The following is a 19,179-nucleotide window of genomic DNA, read 5'->3' as shown; positions in this document are numbered from 1 at the left end:
CTTCCCTCTCCCACCTCCTCCCATATGCAAATGGATAGAGAGAGCATAAAACTCACAAGTGAGTAAATAAAATTGTAATCTAGTGGTTAAAACATATACTGTAAGCATTGCAAGAGAGGAAAAAAATGAAGTTAACACTAGAATAGTTGGGATCAAGGACACAATTGTAGAAGCTAGTCTTGGTGAGGAAATGTGCCACCTTTTCCTCTGGGACTGGGAAAAAAAGGCACAAAGAATGGCAATGGGACAGCAAAAAACGCAAATTATTTGGTATTGGTTAAAAATATATTGACATTGGGGCAGCTAGGTCAAGCAGTGGATAGAGTACTGGCTCTGGAGTCAGGAGGACATGAGTTCAAATCCAGCCTCAGACACTTGACACTAGCTGTGTGACCTTGGACAAGTCACTCAACCCTCATTGCCTTAACCCCCCCCAAATATATATATATGTGTGTGTGTGTGTGTTTATATATATATATATATATATATGTATATGTATATGTATATGTATATGTGTGTGTGTGCATGTGTATATATCTATATATAGAGACATGGATCAGTGGAACAAATTCAGAACACAACATAGTAAAGCAAATGAACAGTAACACTATTGTTCAATTATTTCAGTTGTGTTCATCATAAGGGAAATAGGTGGTACGGGTCCTTAAGTATTCCTATGTAACAGAATTACATTCTTGCACACAGTCCAATTAGAATAGAATTTTCTTTTATTTTGGCACTAGAGAAAGTGAGGGAGAGGGAAGTGCTTCCCTCTAGGGGAGGAGATGGCTTAGAGACATTTTAATTCCCCCAGAATAGAAGAAAGGCCAAAGAGAATAGATGGGGTGACCACCTGACAATTTAAAGTTTCTTTTGGGGTGGGGTGGGGAAAGCTTGAATAAGGGGTGTTGGTCCTGATTTATGGAGTTATGTCTGTTCCCTCCCCTGCTCAACTAGTAGCCAAGCCTAAAGGATCTATCTACCCTTACTTCTTAGGTGTGTCTGTCCTTTAGTTTTGCTTCTCAAGGAGAAAACTTCTGAGTTATCCTAGGCTCATATCATTTCCAACTCTTCAAGACTCCATTTGGGCTTTTATTGTCAAGGATATTGGAATGATTTGCCAATCCATTCTACAGTTTATTTTACAGATAAGGAAACTCATGCAAACAGGGTTAAGTGACTTACTCAGGGTCACATGGCTACTAAGTGTCTGAAGATAGAATTGAACTCAGGGTCTTCCTGATTTCAGGCCCAATGCTCTATTCACTTTACTACTAGCTGCCTCCAAACACTAGCATAATATTTGACAAACCACTATACAGCAGACACCAAGCTAGGGACTGTTTTTTGTTTTTTTGTTTTTTGGCAAGAACTACTAAATAAATTACAAAGCAGTCTGTTATACATTAAGTATAGACTAACCTTTCATTCCAGATATGAATATAAACTACAAATGGATATATATATAGTCATATTATAATCAAATTAGAGGAAGAAGGAAGAAATTGTTTTTTCTGGTCAATGGGCAGGGAAAGAGTTCATCATAAAACAAAGGAAAGAAAAGATCACAGATAAAAGGGATAGCATTTTTATATAAAATTAATTTAAAATATATTTCTGTAAAACAAGACCAATACATTTAAAATAAATTTAGAACAGGGGTGTGAGAAAATGGGTAGTTGTCTCCTTTCAATATTCCTCCTGACCTGTTTGTAGGACAAAGGTCTCAGATCCCCTCCTCCCCCTCAGGCTAGCAAGGTCACATGGTTCAAGGTCCGCTCCAGAGTTGTGTCCATATAAGGAAGTATAAGGTCCACTCCTGAGTTATGCCAATACAAGGAAGAGGGGTGGGATTACTGTGTTCCAATTAGCTAGTTTTTGCATGTAGATTGTAACCCTTGAGTAATTGGACCAATGATGAAAAAGGGGAGGGTCCATTCATGTTAGGGACTAGGGTATAAAAGCAGCCGGCAAGCCCCCTTTCTTTGCAACCACTAGCTGCATGCTAGGGTGCCTCCTTCTCATGAGAAGGAAATAAAGAGCTTTTGACACATCACTGCTGAGTTCCTGAGAATTATTGAGAAGAGGATGTTTTTTTCCCTCACAAGGAGGAAAAATATTTGCACCAACTTTCTCTGATAAAGATCTAACACCCATGATATATAAAGAACTTATTAATATTTATAAGAATAAGAGCTATTCCCCAACCACTAATAATCAGAGAAATACAATTTAAAGCAACTGTGAGGTTCCATCTCATACCTATCTCATTGGTAAAGATGATAAAAGAGGAAAAGACAAATGTTGGATGGGCTGTCAAAAAAGATGCATTAATGAACTTTTGGTGTATCTGCAGCTTGATTCAGACATTTTGGAAAGAAATTTGAAATAATACTGCCAAAGTCCCTGAATTGTTCATTGATCTAACAATATCACTAATAGGCATATGCTCTGAAGTGATCAAAGAAAGAAGAAAAGGACTTGTGTACAAAAATAGTTATGACAATCCTTTTATTAGTATCACAAAACTAGAAAGAGGATACCTACCTATTTGGGAATGGCTAAACAAATTAAAATATATGAATTAATGGAATATCATTATGCCCTAAGAAATAACAAAATGGACAATTTCAGGGGAAACTTAGAAGACCTCTATGAACTGATATCAGAGTGAAGAGAGCAGGACAAAGATAACCAATGATAACAATGGCAACAACAATTAAACAAGGAATAAACAATTTTAAAAGGAGTTAGATATATAATCAATTTATATTTGGAGGAAATGAATTATCAGTGACATAGTACACGTATGGGAATGGCTCTTATTTTCTCAATAAAATAAGAATGGAGAAGGTGCTTTCCTGAGAGGGAAGGTGGAAATGGTGGTATAGGAAACTTTATGATACAAAAAACTTAGAATAGAAACTAAAAGAAATATGATAATTTTAAAAGAAAAAAATGCCATAATCCAATAGGTTTTAGAGGTTTACAATTCAGAGGTAACTAGGGATATATTTGGATACAAGAGTCTTTCTATAGTGATTCATTTGACATTTTACATTGTAGGCAACACCTAACTTAGCATGGTCTTATACTAAGAAGAAGGAGCAAGTTTGAGAATATGACTACTATGGTAAAGCCTTTATTCCTAATGTAAGAATTCAGATTCAAGATGACAGATAAATATAAAAACAATAAAAGTATTACACTTTTTAATTTTCACTGATAAACTTTTCAAACTCTATTAGATTTAATTGATTTTAGTGACCCAAACCATTCCCTTGATACATGTGAATTATTAAAAAAAAATAGAAAAAATAATATTGTAGTCAAGTACACTAAAACCACAGTTTTGGTTTCAGTGCAAAGGTAAGACAGGTAAAATCACAGGTACACACTAGATTTCTTATGAAAGATCTTGGAGCCAAAAGACCTTAGAGTATAATTTAATTCTCTCGGTTTCATACATTTATTTAAAGTTTCTAAACTTGCCACAGAGCTACCTTGGAACTAAATATGATCACTTGAACAATAGAAGAAAACAATATGACTCAACTGATGAGAGCAGTGAACCTAGACTATTTGGTACAATTGAAATTGCAGGCATAATTTTGTTGTCAGGATACAATTGCTAGGAACTGGAGCTTGGCCAGAACACCAAGTGTAACACCTGTGATTTTAAGACAAGTGGACCTAGTTTTCATATTGTCTACAAAAGAAAGAATATAACATCTCTGATTCTCTCTGCATTGTAGACATTCAAGACCCATTACTGGAAAATGGGGTTTAAAAGTTAATGCTACATTTTATATACAATACAAACACATTCAGTTTGGTGCCTAAAAGAGATTACAAAATAGATTATACACTGAACTTTAAAAACTGTTTTGCATAAATACATTCCTGAAATTTAACAGGGAGTTTTACAACATCATTACCCATTGTAATTACATCATGGTACATTGTAATTACAACAATTATACAAATACACGATAAACTGTACATAATAGTAAAGAAACAATCAAGAAACTCTGTAAAATTATACTGAAAATAACTTTGCCTCTGAAAGTATATTTCCTAAGGAAAACAGCACTAGAAAAAGATCAAACTCAGAGCCCAGGGGATCCAGCGTAAGAGCCACATTTTATTTCTTTCCATGCTTTTACTTAAATTGGGTGTTACACTGTTATTGCTCATAATCCCTTTCCATGCGTTTTTGGCTGGGTTTCTTTCAACTTCTGAGTTCTCTAGTCATGCATATAACTGAATACATTTTTTAAAATAGAAACTTAATGTTGAAATCTTGGAGGAATCTCGAAATTATTTCTTTTTCCTGGAGAGATATTCATCAAAAAAGGATAAGGAAGTTCCCAAGGGTCAATTCAATCATCAATTCAGTTCTTTCCATATACCAAGAGCTGTGGAAGGTATTGATTTATATAGTGGAATTTACATTTTTTCCATTAATCTGGGCTATAACTGCTTGACAACTATCCAAAGTTGTGCTATCTATTGATATTTTGTGTAAACTATGTAAATATAATTTATTTTATGCTATTCATAATCATGTCTTAAGTAGGGCAAATACTGTAACCCTTATTTTATATATGAGGATATTGAAGTTCACAAAGGTTAAATTATTTGCCCAAGTTCTAATAGCTAATTAGTTATAGAATCAAGAGCAGAATCTCAGTTACCTGGGACTCCTTCCAATTGACCATTTCCAAGAGCTAATTATTTAGCCTTTACAATCTCCTGGCTGTGAAGCAACTCCTAAATATCCTATCAATAACAAATTTATTCTAGACTACTCAGTAAGCCAAGTTCCTATAAATCAAATATGAAAGGAATGAGTATCGTTTAAGTCTGATGGGCAGTTTTTACTTGCAGTTCTGTTTTCCTTTTTCTCTCACAAAAGAATGAATCATTTAAAACATTACTTGGTTTATTTTAGGTTATTTTATTATCTATTTATCTATTCACTTATTTATTTATTTACCATTAGCAAAATGAAATGTAGCTTTTGACTAATAGTAGAACAGGAGAATCTTCTTCTTGTTGTTGTTTTCTCTTTCCCTTTCCAGATTATATAAAGTGTGGCTGAGGATAGAAGATTTTTGCCATGAATCTGAGTTCTTTGGTATTCCAACTATCATTTATCTGCAAATGCAATTCTCTTTTGTTCTTTCAGGGTATATAATAATTATATGTTGGGAATCTTATATTTAGGATGGCTTTCTAGCCAGCCTACTTATGAGGAATATCAATTTATTCACCTCTTCAGTTCTTTAAACAGTTCTACGTTTATGTTTACTGAAGCCAAATTACTTTCCATCTGGTGGAAATTTCATATTAATTCTCAGGCTGTCTAACCTCTATCTCAGCACCACTCTCAAAGAAAACCTTCAAGGCATTGTGTATATGTGTGTTTGTGTGTGTGTGTGTGTGTGTGTGTGTGTGTGTGTGTGCAAGTGAAACCCCAATTGTCAAAAAGTTGATGTACTCAGATCCTACCTAGGCTTTTTAAAAAATTTAAACACACTCATTTATTCATCTATTTAATTATTTGGTCATCCATCTATTCATCTATTTAGTTATTTGTTCATTCATTCATTTGCTCATTCATGTGTTCATTCATTCATTTATTATTTATGGAGTAAAACAAACTTTTTCCTAAGAAAGTATAATAAAAAGATGATTGCAAATAAAACCACAAATTCACTACATACAACTTGCTATTCCCTTTAAAAACACAACAATGTTATCATGTAAGTTTCATGCATGTATGTAAAATTATTCTATATATACTTATTTACCAGTTCTTTCTCTGGATGCAGATACCTACCGTCTTTCTTCATATGTCCCTTATAGTTAATTTGGGTGTCTATAATAGTTTTATAATATTTATAATTCTTATTCAATGATCATCTGTGGTTAATTCAAATATTTCAGAAAATAAACCTGGACACAAGAGGAATGGGTTTTATTAAATTTGTATTAGCCAGTTATCAGAACTATTCAGAGATAGCTACACAGGGATGAAAGACGTGATTATTAGATAACTAAAGAATGCTTTTAACCCCCAGTTTGAGATAGGAGGATTATTGTGAAGTGGGATAGGGAATGGCAGTGTATGATTCTCACCATGACATTAGAGAACACAATTGGGCAACATATCTCACTGTTTCGTACTTCATTTGATTTTGACTATCAAAGGATTTTTGAAGAAATAAGTTATCCCTGACATTGAATACATATGGTAATCTTGTAATATCATAAGTCTTGGAGATAATTTGTGGGAGAAGAGCTTCAATTTTGAATTTTAGTATAACAACTCAAATGTGTTATTGTTTTTAATCAAGGAACAATAAATACCATGGGCTCTTGTATCTTCTCTATCTTATAGTCAGTTCTGACTGTGAAAATCTGTTCTCTTGTGCAAAATAATCAGTGACATCTTGCCTGTTTCTTTTTTCATAATTTTATCAAAGATGTTCTTGTATACATGGGTGATGATTTCTGAGGAATATTATATTATTATAAACTTTTTTTGGTAACAATAGCATCCAAAAGGCAGCATATTATAATAGAAAGTCCTCTATACTTAGAAAGAGACCTAGGTTCACATCTAAGCTCTGATACTAAAGAATATTTAAGAGATGAAATTAACCACATTCAAACTTGTCAATTCCCACTCAACTCCTATCATTACTACCACTCCCTGCAAATGATACAGCATCCTCAAGGACAGACTTTTTTTTTTTTTTAAGTTTTATACAGAGAAGGTACTGAAGAAATTAAATGTTTATAGGAATTCCTATTTGCTTTTGTTTAATCTTTGGCAATTGATATTTGTTAGGTTGAAACTAATTGCATGTGTTTATTACCTTATTCATTCTTTTAATTTAGTCTTGATAATGCTAGATTTGAAGACAGAAGACCTGGGTTCCTTTTGGATTTTTCCATTTAATTTCTATGTCTTTGAGCTAGCTGCATAACTCTTCTGCTTTTGTGAGTTGATCATATATTAACAGAAGGTGTTAGAGTAAATTTTGTCTAAAGTTCCCCTCACTAAATTAAAAATAACATGATTTTGATCTTTGCTCTAGCCAGCCCATAACTTGATTGAGTTCATATAAAGATGATGACTCTTACTAGGTTAGATGATTATTTTACTGTCGGTTAAGATATATTTAATTTCATTTCTTCTGTATGCTATTTGGCCTTTATCCTGTTCATTACTGTTTTGCTATCTCTCTTCTTGAAGAAAAAAATCATAAAAATATGTGTATGAGCCCCATAAACAATTTATAAGATTTTGTCCTCTCTTATTTCATAATCTCATTATAATTTCCATTATATTGCTTGTCAACTGTTAAAGATGGGTCCAATGTTAATAGAAGTTCAGATTTGATGTTGCGATGAAGGTATTTACACCAAGACTTAATAAAAGGAGATCTACTTAACTCTAATATAGCAAACATATGCAAAAAACCATGGTAATTTGCTTTTTTAGACATAGTCATGTGCTTGCTTTTCTCTCTATATAAAATCATCAGGCTATGGTGAAGAATATGGTAATTAGTGTATTCTTCAGAAAGTCACTAAGTCTTGTTTTGTTTTTGTTTTATTTTTTTTGGTGGGGCAATGAGGGTTAAGTGACTTGCCCAGGGTCACACAGATACTAAGTGTCAAGTGCCTGAGGCTGGATTTGAACTCAGGTACTCCTGAATCTAGGGCCGGTACTTTATTCACTGTACCACTTAGCTGTACAGAAAATCAGTAAATCTGAGAGGCTTTGACTGTCTATGGCTGAGACTTTTTGGCCTTTATATGAACACCATTTAGAAAAGGTTAAAAATATTATACTATTCCCCAAATATGGAATTGTTGGGAAATATACCCTTAAAGCATGACCCCTCCCCCCAAAAGAAAGAACTACTACCTATTCAAAGATTTTCATAGTTAGATTCTCTGCAGTTACAAATGACTGAATGAATTATGGTATATAAATGTAATAAAACACCATAATGTCATTATGACAAATATATTTTAATAATCCAAGAAATGTGGAAGGACTTTTATGAAATTATGCAAAGTGAAAAAAACAGACTGAAGAAGTTTATATACTGAATGGAAGATGATATGAGGAAAAAGAAAGGGAAAAGAAAGGAAAAAAATTCTGATGGTGAATTAGAACAAATAAAAATGCATTGTTACTCGATGTTTTGAAATTAATAAATGTAAATAGTTAATATGCAAGCTTAGTGATATAGGTGTTTAATATTATTTTTAATTAAAAACTACAAATGTATAAGCACTTGATGAATAAATAAATTGTCAAATAATAGAAAGGTAAAGGATTCTTACCTCTAAACCTTTGTGAGCCAAGCTTGAGTTTATTTCTTAGGGGAAAGAGTGTAGTATTCTAAGACAGCCTTATTTAATGGAAAACAATTTCTTGACTGCTCTTTTTCCCTTGGCTGGTTCCAGGGAACCAACTCTCAAGTCAAATTTCTCATATGTTTAGCACTTTCATAAAGACTTTTTCCTGCCTGAGGTATCCAACGAGTCATCTGGCTTGTTTTCTTGAATCTATCAAAGCCTCAATAGCTCCAGACTTCATTGAAAAAGTGTTATAAAATCCTTTGGATTGATCTGTTTGCTTAGTGAGAAAACAAGAAGCTTAATCAATTATTAGATTATGATTGATTGTTCTATAAAGTAAGCATGATCAAGTCAATGGAATGGATTGTACTGGACCATTGAAGCTCTGGAGATGCGTTAGGCAAATAGGCATGTTGCTCAGTGCAGAACACCACGGAACAGGAAATTTTATTTTTTTTAAAATAAATATTGTCAACAAACATCAGCAGAAATGAGCATTTTATTATACAGAGAAAAACAAAAGGGGGATTATATGTGGATTAGTTCACTTTTATCATAAAGTTTTTAGTGTATATTAAATTGAACATGATAGCAATAAAATGACCCTGCTTTTAATTCTGCCTGTATAATTCTGAACTTACGAATGTTACGTTATATTTTTAATATTTTATTAATTCTCTTTTCTTTCTTTTTTTTTGCATCTATGTTACATCCCACTTTCTTCCCCACTCAAGAGTTTTACACCCTAAAGAGAAACCTTTATGTACAATAAATAAATATAGTCAAAGAAAACATCATCCCAGTGGTCATGCCAGAAGATGCATGTGTCATTCTGTCCCTCTAGTCTATCACCCTCTGCAAAAGGTGGGGAATATGATTAATCATCAGTCTTCTGAAATCACAATTGCATTGAAGAATTTTTAAGTCTTTTGCGGTTGATTTCCTTTATGTTTTTGTAGTCATTGTATCAAGTGCCCTCCTGGTTCTAGCAAAAGATTTCTTAGAGGAAGTCGGCTCGGGGCTTCGGCCCGGACTGGGTCAAAGGCAGTGGCAGGCGGTCTCAAGGATATTCTCGGGCCGCTGGCTCCTTAGACAGCTTCACTGAGGAGGTTGAAGCGGCGCTTCTCGCCTCTGTAGAAAATGATGCTTCTGCTGAAGGTGCCTCTTCCAAGCTGGAACTGCCCTGCCCCCTGGCCATGTGGGAGCTGGGCCACTGTGATCCCCGGAATTGCACTGGCAGGAAGCTGGCACGCCAAGGTCTAGTTCGAACTCTCCGACTGAATCAGAGGTTCAACGGGCTGATCCTCAGCCCCATGGGCATGCACTATGTATCGCCAGCAGATAAACAGCTGGTAGCTCAGTGTGGAGTTGCAGTCATTGACTGCTCCTGGGCCAAGCTAGAAGAAACTCCATTTGGGAAGATGCGAGGGACCCACCTTCGTCTGCTGCTCTACCTGGTGGCTGCCAACCCTGTCAACTATGGGAGGCCCTGAAAACTGTCCTGCGTGGAGGCTTTTGCTGCCACTTTTTGCATTCTGGGCTTTTCTGATCTTGCCATTATCTTGCTACGGAAATTCAAATGGGGAAAGGGATTTCTGGACCTGAATGGTCAGCTCCTAGACAAGTATGCAGCCTGCAGTGGCCCCGAGGAGGTGCTACAGGTCGAAAATGAGTTCCTGGCTGGTGCTACAGAGAAACCTGAGGAGGACATAGATCCATTTGATGTGGACTCTGGTCGAGAATTCTCAAAAACCCTAACAGGCTTGTGGTCCCTGCCAGAAGTACTAACGACAGTGATGAAGAATCAGATGATGAAGGAAATTATGAAAATGAGAAGGAAGAGGAAGAAGATGAAGAACAGGGAGACAGCAGTAATGATGAAAACCCGGATGAAGAGAATGGAAAGGCATCAACTTCTACAGTGAACACAGATGTTTGGAAAGGAATCAAGAAAAGACAAAGAGACTGACTAGTGCTCAATACAGCTGTATTTTCCAAACCTGGGTGACAAACCTAGAAATGGATTATTGACAACTGAATTTCAGTATAATTGAATGTATAATCCCATGTGGTATTTTATGCATTTTAAAACACTAGTATGAAAAGACATGAAGGAACAAGAATATTAAGTATTTTAATGAAATAATGAAAAATAAGAAAAAGGAGAGTCTAGCATTTCTATATTTCAGAAATATTACAAAACAGTAACTGGCAAAAATATTTAATACTGATGAAAAAAATGAAATGTAGATGACTAGAATGAACTACATAATAAAGACCTAGAAACAAAGAAACTCAGAAGCCCTGTGTTAGATAAATTCAAGAATAAAAACTGTTCAGTAGAGCATAACTTATTTAAGATAACTTTAGGGAAAACGGGTAATTGGCTTGGTAGAAAATAGGTTTAGACCAACATATAATAACATATCCCCAAAAATTTTTGATATGAATGGTTACAATTTTAAAATGTCACATAATAAATATGGAAGATATTTGAAGGTTGTATATCATAGTTTATAGGGAGAAATATTAAAACAAAGAGCTCAGATGATAATAAACACATAATAGAAGACATTAATTACATAAAATTGAAAATGTTTTGCATGAACAATATCAGTGCAACTATAATAAGAAGAGGAACTACCAGTTAGGAAAATTTTTGTATCCATCAACTCTGATAAAAGTCAGGTATCTAATATCTATAATGATGTTGTAGGAACTATAGGAAGATAAGAACAATAACACATTATTGGTGGTGCTTTAAATTGTTTTTAAAATTTTGCCAAAACAATTTGGAATTACACACGAAAATGAGATAATTGTAATAAGAATGATAATACCATTTTTATACTTCCATAAGGGTTAGAGAAAACTTTAATTATGCTATCACGTAAGTTATAATCACACAGTAGAAAGCACAACATTTAATGAATGATTGTTGACTTGACAACAACCTGTGATATAGGTGATGCTATTATTTCCATTTTACAGATTAAGGGATTGAGGTTAAAAATATTGTCACTTGTCCAGGATCATAGAGCTAGAAAGTGTCAAAGATAGTATGTAGATTCAGCTTTCTCATTCCAAATCTATTCATTATTCCACCATTTGCCCATTGATTGGAAAATATCTGAACAAATAAAGATACCTAAATGTGGAAAAATTCAATTACCTTAGGAAATAATAGGTGTGAGGAATTCAGAAAAAATACAGGAAGATTTATAAGAATAAAAGGTGATACACAATAATTACATATGTATGCACAAATGTAAGTATACACACATATGTATGTGTGTGTGTATATATATGTATGTATATGTATATATATGTGTGTGTGTGTGTATATATATATATATATATGACTGGTATTAAATATATATATATATATATATATATATATATATATATATATATATATATATATATATATATATATATATATGACTGGTATTAAAACATACCTGGATAGCAGGCTTATAGACTTTCATCTGAATGGGAACAGTGAGTTTGTTAGTCTAATGAATTAATTTATCATTTGCCAAAACTGAGAACCAAGGATGATAGGTGACTTGCCCAAAGTCATATGGTTTTAAGAATCAGAAGTTGGAATTAATCTCAGGTCTTCTGATTCCAGGATCAGTGATCTTTTCCATCCTGGGGAATTTTTTTGTTTCTATTAAGAAATGATAAATTGTAGAACATCAAATGCTGTAAATCATAATTTTTATTTCAAAATAGTTTTGCTTAATAGTTTTGATTATTTTTAATGAAAGAAATAGAGGGATTATAATTAGAAAATGTCAAAAACAAATCAATAAATGGCATATTTTAAAAAGCCCCATGCCTTCTACCTCATATCTCATTTAGTTTCATCTCACTCTTAACTCTTCTTTGAACTTTTGGAAATATACTTCCCAAAAGTAGACATGTAAACTATATAATATTTTTCCATTCTGAATCCACTATTACAGACTCTAGGAAGATCTGGTCATTTCTACCCACAATTCCTATGACTTCCCCATCTCCAACTATATCTTCCACATTGGATATAATTAACTAGTGTGTAGTAGTTCCTCTTATTTTATCTAAATGACAAAGTTGTGAAGCAGGCAACTTGAGAGCACATCATAGGCTCAGCTTTAGCAGAGTGAGACTTCTACCAGATGCTAGAATCATTTACTGTTGGCAATATTTCTAAGATATGATTTTCAGTTTTTTCCAGTGTGACATTCATTGTGGTAATTGTTACTGCCTACTATAGCTCCCATGGATATAAAAATTGTTCCCTGAACGTGTGCACAGGGACACACAAGTCTAATGTGTGCAGCTACCAAACCACATAGCGATGTCCTTTTATTTGTTTCACAAAGATATACTCTCTGTATTTTAAATTGCAAGCAGTTATTTGTGGGGAAAACAGGATTCCACTAGCTACTTTATCTTTCAGATGAAAGACCCTAAACATTAGAGAACAAAATTGCAGAGAATTTAGATGGACAACAAGAAAATTTTTCCATGATTAGAAATTTGTAGAGTAGTGAAAAGGGGAAAGATCATATAGAATAGAAAGCTGGAAGTCATCTCAATGATTGCCTAGTACAAAGTATTATTGTTTAAATAGTAAATATGCCCTGAAAGTTAAGGTAACTTTTTTCAAAGTCACACTGGTAGTAAGTTGCAGAGATAGTATTTGAACCTAGGCTCTCTGACTCTGAAACCAATCCTTTGTCCATAACACTATGCCATCAGTCTAGAGATTGTGTTCAAATCTTGAATCTGTCACCAGATGTATGACTAGGTTCCTTGATTTGTAGCTTCCTCATTTGTAAAATTGAGGGGTTGTGTATTATATTTATAAAGTTTGATTTATCTCTAACATTTTATGATTATAACAACTCACTAGACTACGCAAAAAAGTATGGGTATATATATTCACATGAATGTAAATATATACATATATGTATATATGTGCACATGTGTATACATTGAAATTAATGTAAATTTAGAAGAATAGGTGCTTAAAAAGAGAAGATTATCATGAACTCCCTTTGAATGAAACATGCCATATAGGATGGAGAAATTGATATGTCAATTCAAAAACACTCATTGAATCATGAATACAAATGATGTTTAGCATTAGAAGACAAGGGGAATAATAGCCAGTTTCAGAATGAATCTGTCCTATGCTTTTTCTTTCATAAAAGTATTTTATTATTTTCCAGTTACATGTAGAGATAGTTTTCAATATTTGTTTTAATAAGATTTCGAGTTTCAAATTTTTCTCCCTCCCTCTCCTCCCTCCCCCCTCCCCAAGACAGCAAGCAATCTGATATAGGTTATGTATGTACAATCACATTAAGCATATTTCTGCATTAGTCATGCTGTATAAGAAGATTCAGAACAAAAAAGAAAAACGTCAAAAAAGAAAAAAAACAGAAATAGTATGGTTCAATATGCATCTAGATTCCATAGTTCTTTTTTTTTTTGTGGATTTGGAGAGTATTTTCCATCATGAGTACTTCGGAACTATCTTGGACCATTGTATTGCTGAGAGGAGTCAAGTCTATCACAGTTGATCAACACACAATGTTGTTGATACTGTGTACAATGTTCTGGTTCTGCTCATCTCACCCTACATCATTTCATGTAAGTCCTTCCAGGTTCCTCTGAAATCCACCTGCTCATCATTTCTTACAGCACAATAGTATTCCATTACATTCATATACCACAACATGTTCAGCCATTCCCCAGTTGATGGGTATCCTCTCAATTTGCAATTTCTTGCCACCACAAAAAGAGCAGCTATAAATATTTTTGTACATGTGGGTCCTTTTCCCTTTTTTATGACCTCTTTGGAAAAAAGACCTAATAGTGGTATTGCTTGGTCAAAGGGTATGCACAGCTTTATAGCCCTTTAGGCATAGTTCCCAATTGCTCTCCAGAATGGTTGGATCAGTTCACAGCTCCACCAACAATGCATTAGTGTTCTAATTTTTCCACAGCTTCTCCAACATTTTGTCCTATACTTTAAAAAATTCTTTGTTCCATAGATTTTATAATGCAATATAAATAGAAACCATCCTTCCAAATATATCTATATAAATCTAACACTACATGGATTTTACATTTCTATGATAAAGCCAATCATAAGATTCTAGAATAATTACAAAATACAGTTTATGAAATTTAAAAAGTTTAGAATTGATATTGTACACTGGACTGGGAAAAAATGGAACTTAAAGGAAGACAAGAAGAAGAATCTTCCCAAAGTAATTTCTTACATTATAGTCAAAGACAATATTTAAAGCTGGATGGATTCTTAGCCTAAACTCCAGTAAACTATACAACTGATGCATTTAATACAAACAGGTTTAAACATATACTCCTTTGCTATAATCTTTGCAATCTTTTAAATACTATTTTTCTGAGATATATGTGATGTTAATTACATTATATTTTAATGATATTTAAATTTATATTCAAATAATCATACTTTTTTTGGTAGATGGATTATAATGTGTACAAAGACATTATCATCAGTTTTTGCATTATCATTTCAATAGAATACAGATACATGAGTATGGTTTACAAACCTTCCATCTAGGTTTTGGGTCAACAATGGGTGATTCTTTGAAGGTAACCAAAATTGTGTAAATACATAATTTAAAATGCTAATTATTATATCTCCCATTAAAGTCCTGCCTTAATGATTTGACCTGACATGCAGTTGACCCTAGATCCTTGAAGAGTAGCTAATAGTTTAATACAAGCACTTATAGTTCTTTACAAACTAAAAATGGCTTCAAATGTGATCCTGGGAAAGAGAATATGTGCCTATACTCTGAGGACCAGACTAGATACATGGGGAGAAACTCATCATTATAAACCTGGTATCTGGATGAGTTATTTTTTTTTTAATTTTTTTTTAGGTGGTCATAGAAACTCACAAGGACCATTTACTAAGAATTAGCTAAACCTTCATCTGGTGAAGGTGTGCTCACATTAATGAAATCACAGTAACAAACCTGTGATTTCATTGATAAAGGGAATTATGTATTAAGGAAATTCCCACTACTAATGCAGATTAGTATCTGATATCCAACTTATATGCTAAGTGACTTGTGGGGTTCCCTGAGAAATCAAATGACTGGCCTAGAGTCACACAGTCAGTATATGTGAAAGATCAGACTTGAACCTAAGTCTTACTGATCTTGAGGCCAGGTATCAACCCACTATGGCAGATTGTCTCTGATGAATGCATGTATCTCTTTGCTCTTGGTTTATTGTTTTGTAATTCTTCTATCTTCTATCCTGTTATATCCTTTTGAAAATGTAATTCTCTTAATATTGTAACAAAAATATCACAAAATCAAGAAGGTTGTGATGGATTTTTTGGAACAGGGAGCATTGGAGAGTGGGACATAATAAGAAGATATAAAATTTTAAATATAAACCCTATAAATGGCAGGAATCATTGATTTGATTATGGGATAGAGATGAAAGTCATTGAGATCATATTGTTAATACACATCCACTAAGGGAAGAGCTATAAGTTTGCACTGATTTGAATGAGGACAAACCTGTTATCAGATCCCATTGACCTCTACTACTTTGCATTTACTATCAAATCTCTCTGTCCCATGAGAGGAATTTGTTTCAGAACTGCAAAGACTTTCACCTTAGTGCCTCAGTGCCATGGTGCAGATTTTTATGCATTACTATAAACATTTAGAACAGTCATAATGCCAGGGATATTCCAGAAAATGCCAGCTTTCATATGTGGTCCAATCTGTCCTCTCACTAAAAACCTTTTAAAATTACACATGGAAATTAGGACCGACATGCTAATTCTCATTCAAAGAAAATTTATTTTATTTCCAAATGCATATTTTCTATCAGTAAGACTTAAAATCCCCATAAAGTATGACATATACACACATGTATAGGTAATTCCCATAAAGTAACACACATATGTATGTGTGTATTCAGACATATGTTCCTCATTTGTCTATAAAAGTGATCAGGTATTCCTATAATCCTTTGATATTTATATTTGTAATTCCTAATAAATACATGGAGTAAAAATGGTATTTTCTGAATAAACCTCTTAATTTATATTCCGTTTATATTTTACTGATAGACCTATTCTATTACTACTCAATTTATGCTATAAAAAATATTATGTCTAATTCTAAAATCCAGCATTTCATTCAAAAGTGATGCCAAGGATACTAATTATCTAATGTATAGATTTAATGGGTACATAAATTCAAAATTTTTTTAAATCACAAAAAAGATACATGTGTATCTGTTCATTTTTCCTCACTATTTTTTCTCTTTTTACCAGAGGGAAAAATTTTAACTTTGTAGGAAAATGCATTTTTAGTTATTAGCTTAATTTATATGTTGATTTACTTAATTAAAGAGTAAGCAATGTAGATCCAAGGCAATGATCTTCTTTGATAGGCTATCCTTTACTGTTTCAATTTATATCCTTATTCATGCCCTACCTAATAAGTAATAAAGTAATAACAATCAGCAGTATCTAATTTTAAAATTACTAATCAAACTCTTCTTTTTCATCTAAAGTTCCACTATGTGGAAGCTCCCATCTTCTAAAAGTTATCTGTATATTCATAGAACATATCAACAATTAATGATTGAGGCAACAATCTTGATTTAGGGTCTTTCCAGTGACTCTAAGAGTATGGCCCTATTTGAGCTGTACCCAAAGGTAACACTTTATATTTCATAACTAGATAACTATTGATTCTCTATTTGCTGATATTGAATGACAAAGTGAATAGTACATAAGAATTGTGGATGTAGATAGTTTTTTCTCTCTGTTATTACATTTTTTATTTCTAAGGCAATAACATCTTTGGGGAAATGCAAACACACACATAAAGAGCTAGGCTTTATAACAGAAGCTTTTAGAACCTTATTTAGACAGAAGGTACCTCTAAAAGAGAATGTTCTACTGAGATGTAGGAAAATGGATAAAACTGAGATATAGTTACTGGATAAAACATTAGGTCCTACCATGTGCCAAGAGATGAAACCAGAAGAAAAAAAATACAAATTACAGAAATTTAATTGTAAAATTAAAAGACACCTAGTAAAAACATACCCACTTGAACATCCCCATTTCTGACTTGCTTGTTCATCTCTATTTTGTATATGACTACCTCACAGACTAACAGCCTTTCTACTGAACAATTCAATTCATAAGTTACTGAAGTATCATAATGGGCAATTCCTAGAATTTCTTATTATGCTCATTGTAAGTTTTTATTATGTCATGTCCAAAACACAAAGAGAAAATCACAGCATGCAAATACACATTGTTCTCTCTTTAAAAAATAAACATACATTCCACAAAATATACCAAATAGTTATACCATAGTTATAGACAGAAAATAAATACCATAGTCATAGACAGAAAATACATAGCAATATAATGAATTCAGATGTTATTAAGTAAAAATTAAAAATATTCTGTATGCATTTTTTCTTAACTGTGCCCCTACAATTGGAAGATAAAAATTAGTGCTGTAATTCTACTTATATACATTCTTGTAATTTCTTCTTCCTTAACACACTTAGTCTTTTCTTTTCCCAATGTACTTCCAAGATGTTTTTATTGAGAAATGGTTGGTCAATGAAAGGAGATGCCTTGAGGGGCAGGAGGGGTCTGTAACAAAGCTCAAAATCCATCCACATGGAGGGCAGGGAGAAGATGTATCTATTCTAAACAGAAGAACACTTGAATGGAGCACTTGAACCCTTTGATTGAAGGAAAACAAACATTTTGTCTTCTGATTCAATTCAGGAAAAGGTTAGGAAGAAGAAATCAAAGATAGTCCTGAGTCTAAGTAACTAGGAAAATTATTATTCTGATATTGGTATATTATTATTATATTGACAGAAATAGGAAACTTAGAAGAAGAAGTTAGTTTGGGAATGAAGTTCATGCTCAGGATTATTTTATTCCTAATCAAATCAGAGGTTGCCATGTTGATTTTCCCTAAATCATGCACATTCAAGTGTTTGATAAAAGGTTCTTCTATTTACAATAGTCATTTGTCATCTTCCTGATCTCCTTCCAGAGAGATTTTTTGTTTGTTACAGAATTTATTTTGACTCCTCTTTCCCCTCAAAACAACTCTCTTCACTGACCCACCCCCTTATCAATCAAACTATCTTGATAGTATGCTGGTATTATGCCAAATTTTATTATCCAGATTCAAGTGAGATGGTCAATGAGTATTTAAATCACTTGGAATTGATGGAGTTGCCATATTATCCAAATGGATGTTATGAGACCCTGGATTAATAGGAGCAAAATGTTCTTTGAGAAAAACTTCAAACTGAAGCCAAATAGTCCTTATTCACTAACTACTTTTCCCAAGAAAATAAACAAATTTAAATGCCCCTTTGAGAAGTCAACATTCATTATTTTCTTTCCCTAAGAGAGTAAATAGATCTTATTGTTCTCCATATCAACTATCTAGGCTTCCTTGACTTTGATAAAACCTTCCTGTTTCCATAATCATAGCATTTGCTTTAAGTTGAACTGTTAAACTTATTTGTATTATTTAATTGATTTACATTTGCTTTAGGTTGATTTGTATCATGTTAATGAGACTGATAACACCCTGTAACCACTGAGCAAAGAAAATATATACCTTCAGAAAGAGGGAATCATTAAGCTTCTTAGGAAGGGGTCTCTGCATGATTCATGCCTGCTTGTTCTTGGTACAAATAAACTGGTACTGATTTTCCCTAGTA

At 33.2% G+C, this 19,179-nt stretch overlaps 1 protein-coding gene and 1 pseudogene across 4 annotated transcripts in view; one reads left to right on the top strand and one right to left on the bottom strand.

Moving 5' to 3' along the window:
- Nucleotides 1-19,179, bottom strand: part of NRG3 (neuregulin 3) — a 1,197,616-nt gene that overhangs the window by 541,368 nt on the left and 637,069 nt on the right. The window lies entirely within an intron of this gene.
- Nucleotides 7,422-10,357, top strand: LOC122741436 (annotated as a pseudogene).

This window comes from Dromiciops gliroides, chromosome 2 (assembly GCF_019393635.1).
Source record: "Dromiciops gliroides isolate mDroGli1 chromosome 2, mDroGli1.pri, whole genome shotgun sequence".
In the NCBI taxonomy this organism is placed as follows: domain Eukaryota; kingdom Metazoa; phylum Chordata; class Mammalia; order Microbiotheria; family Microbiotheriidae; genus Dromiciops; species Dromiciops gliroides.
This window is presented reverse-complemented; position numbering and strand designations above follow the sequence as displayed.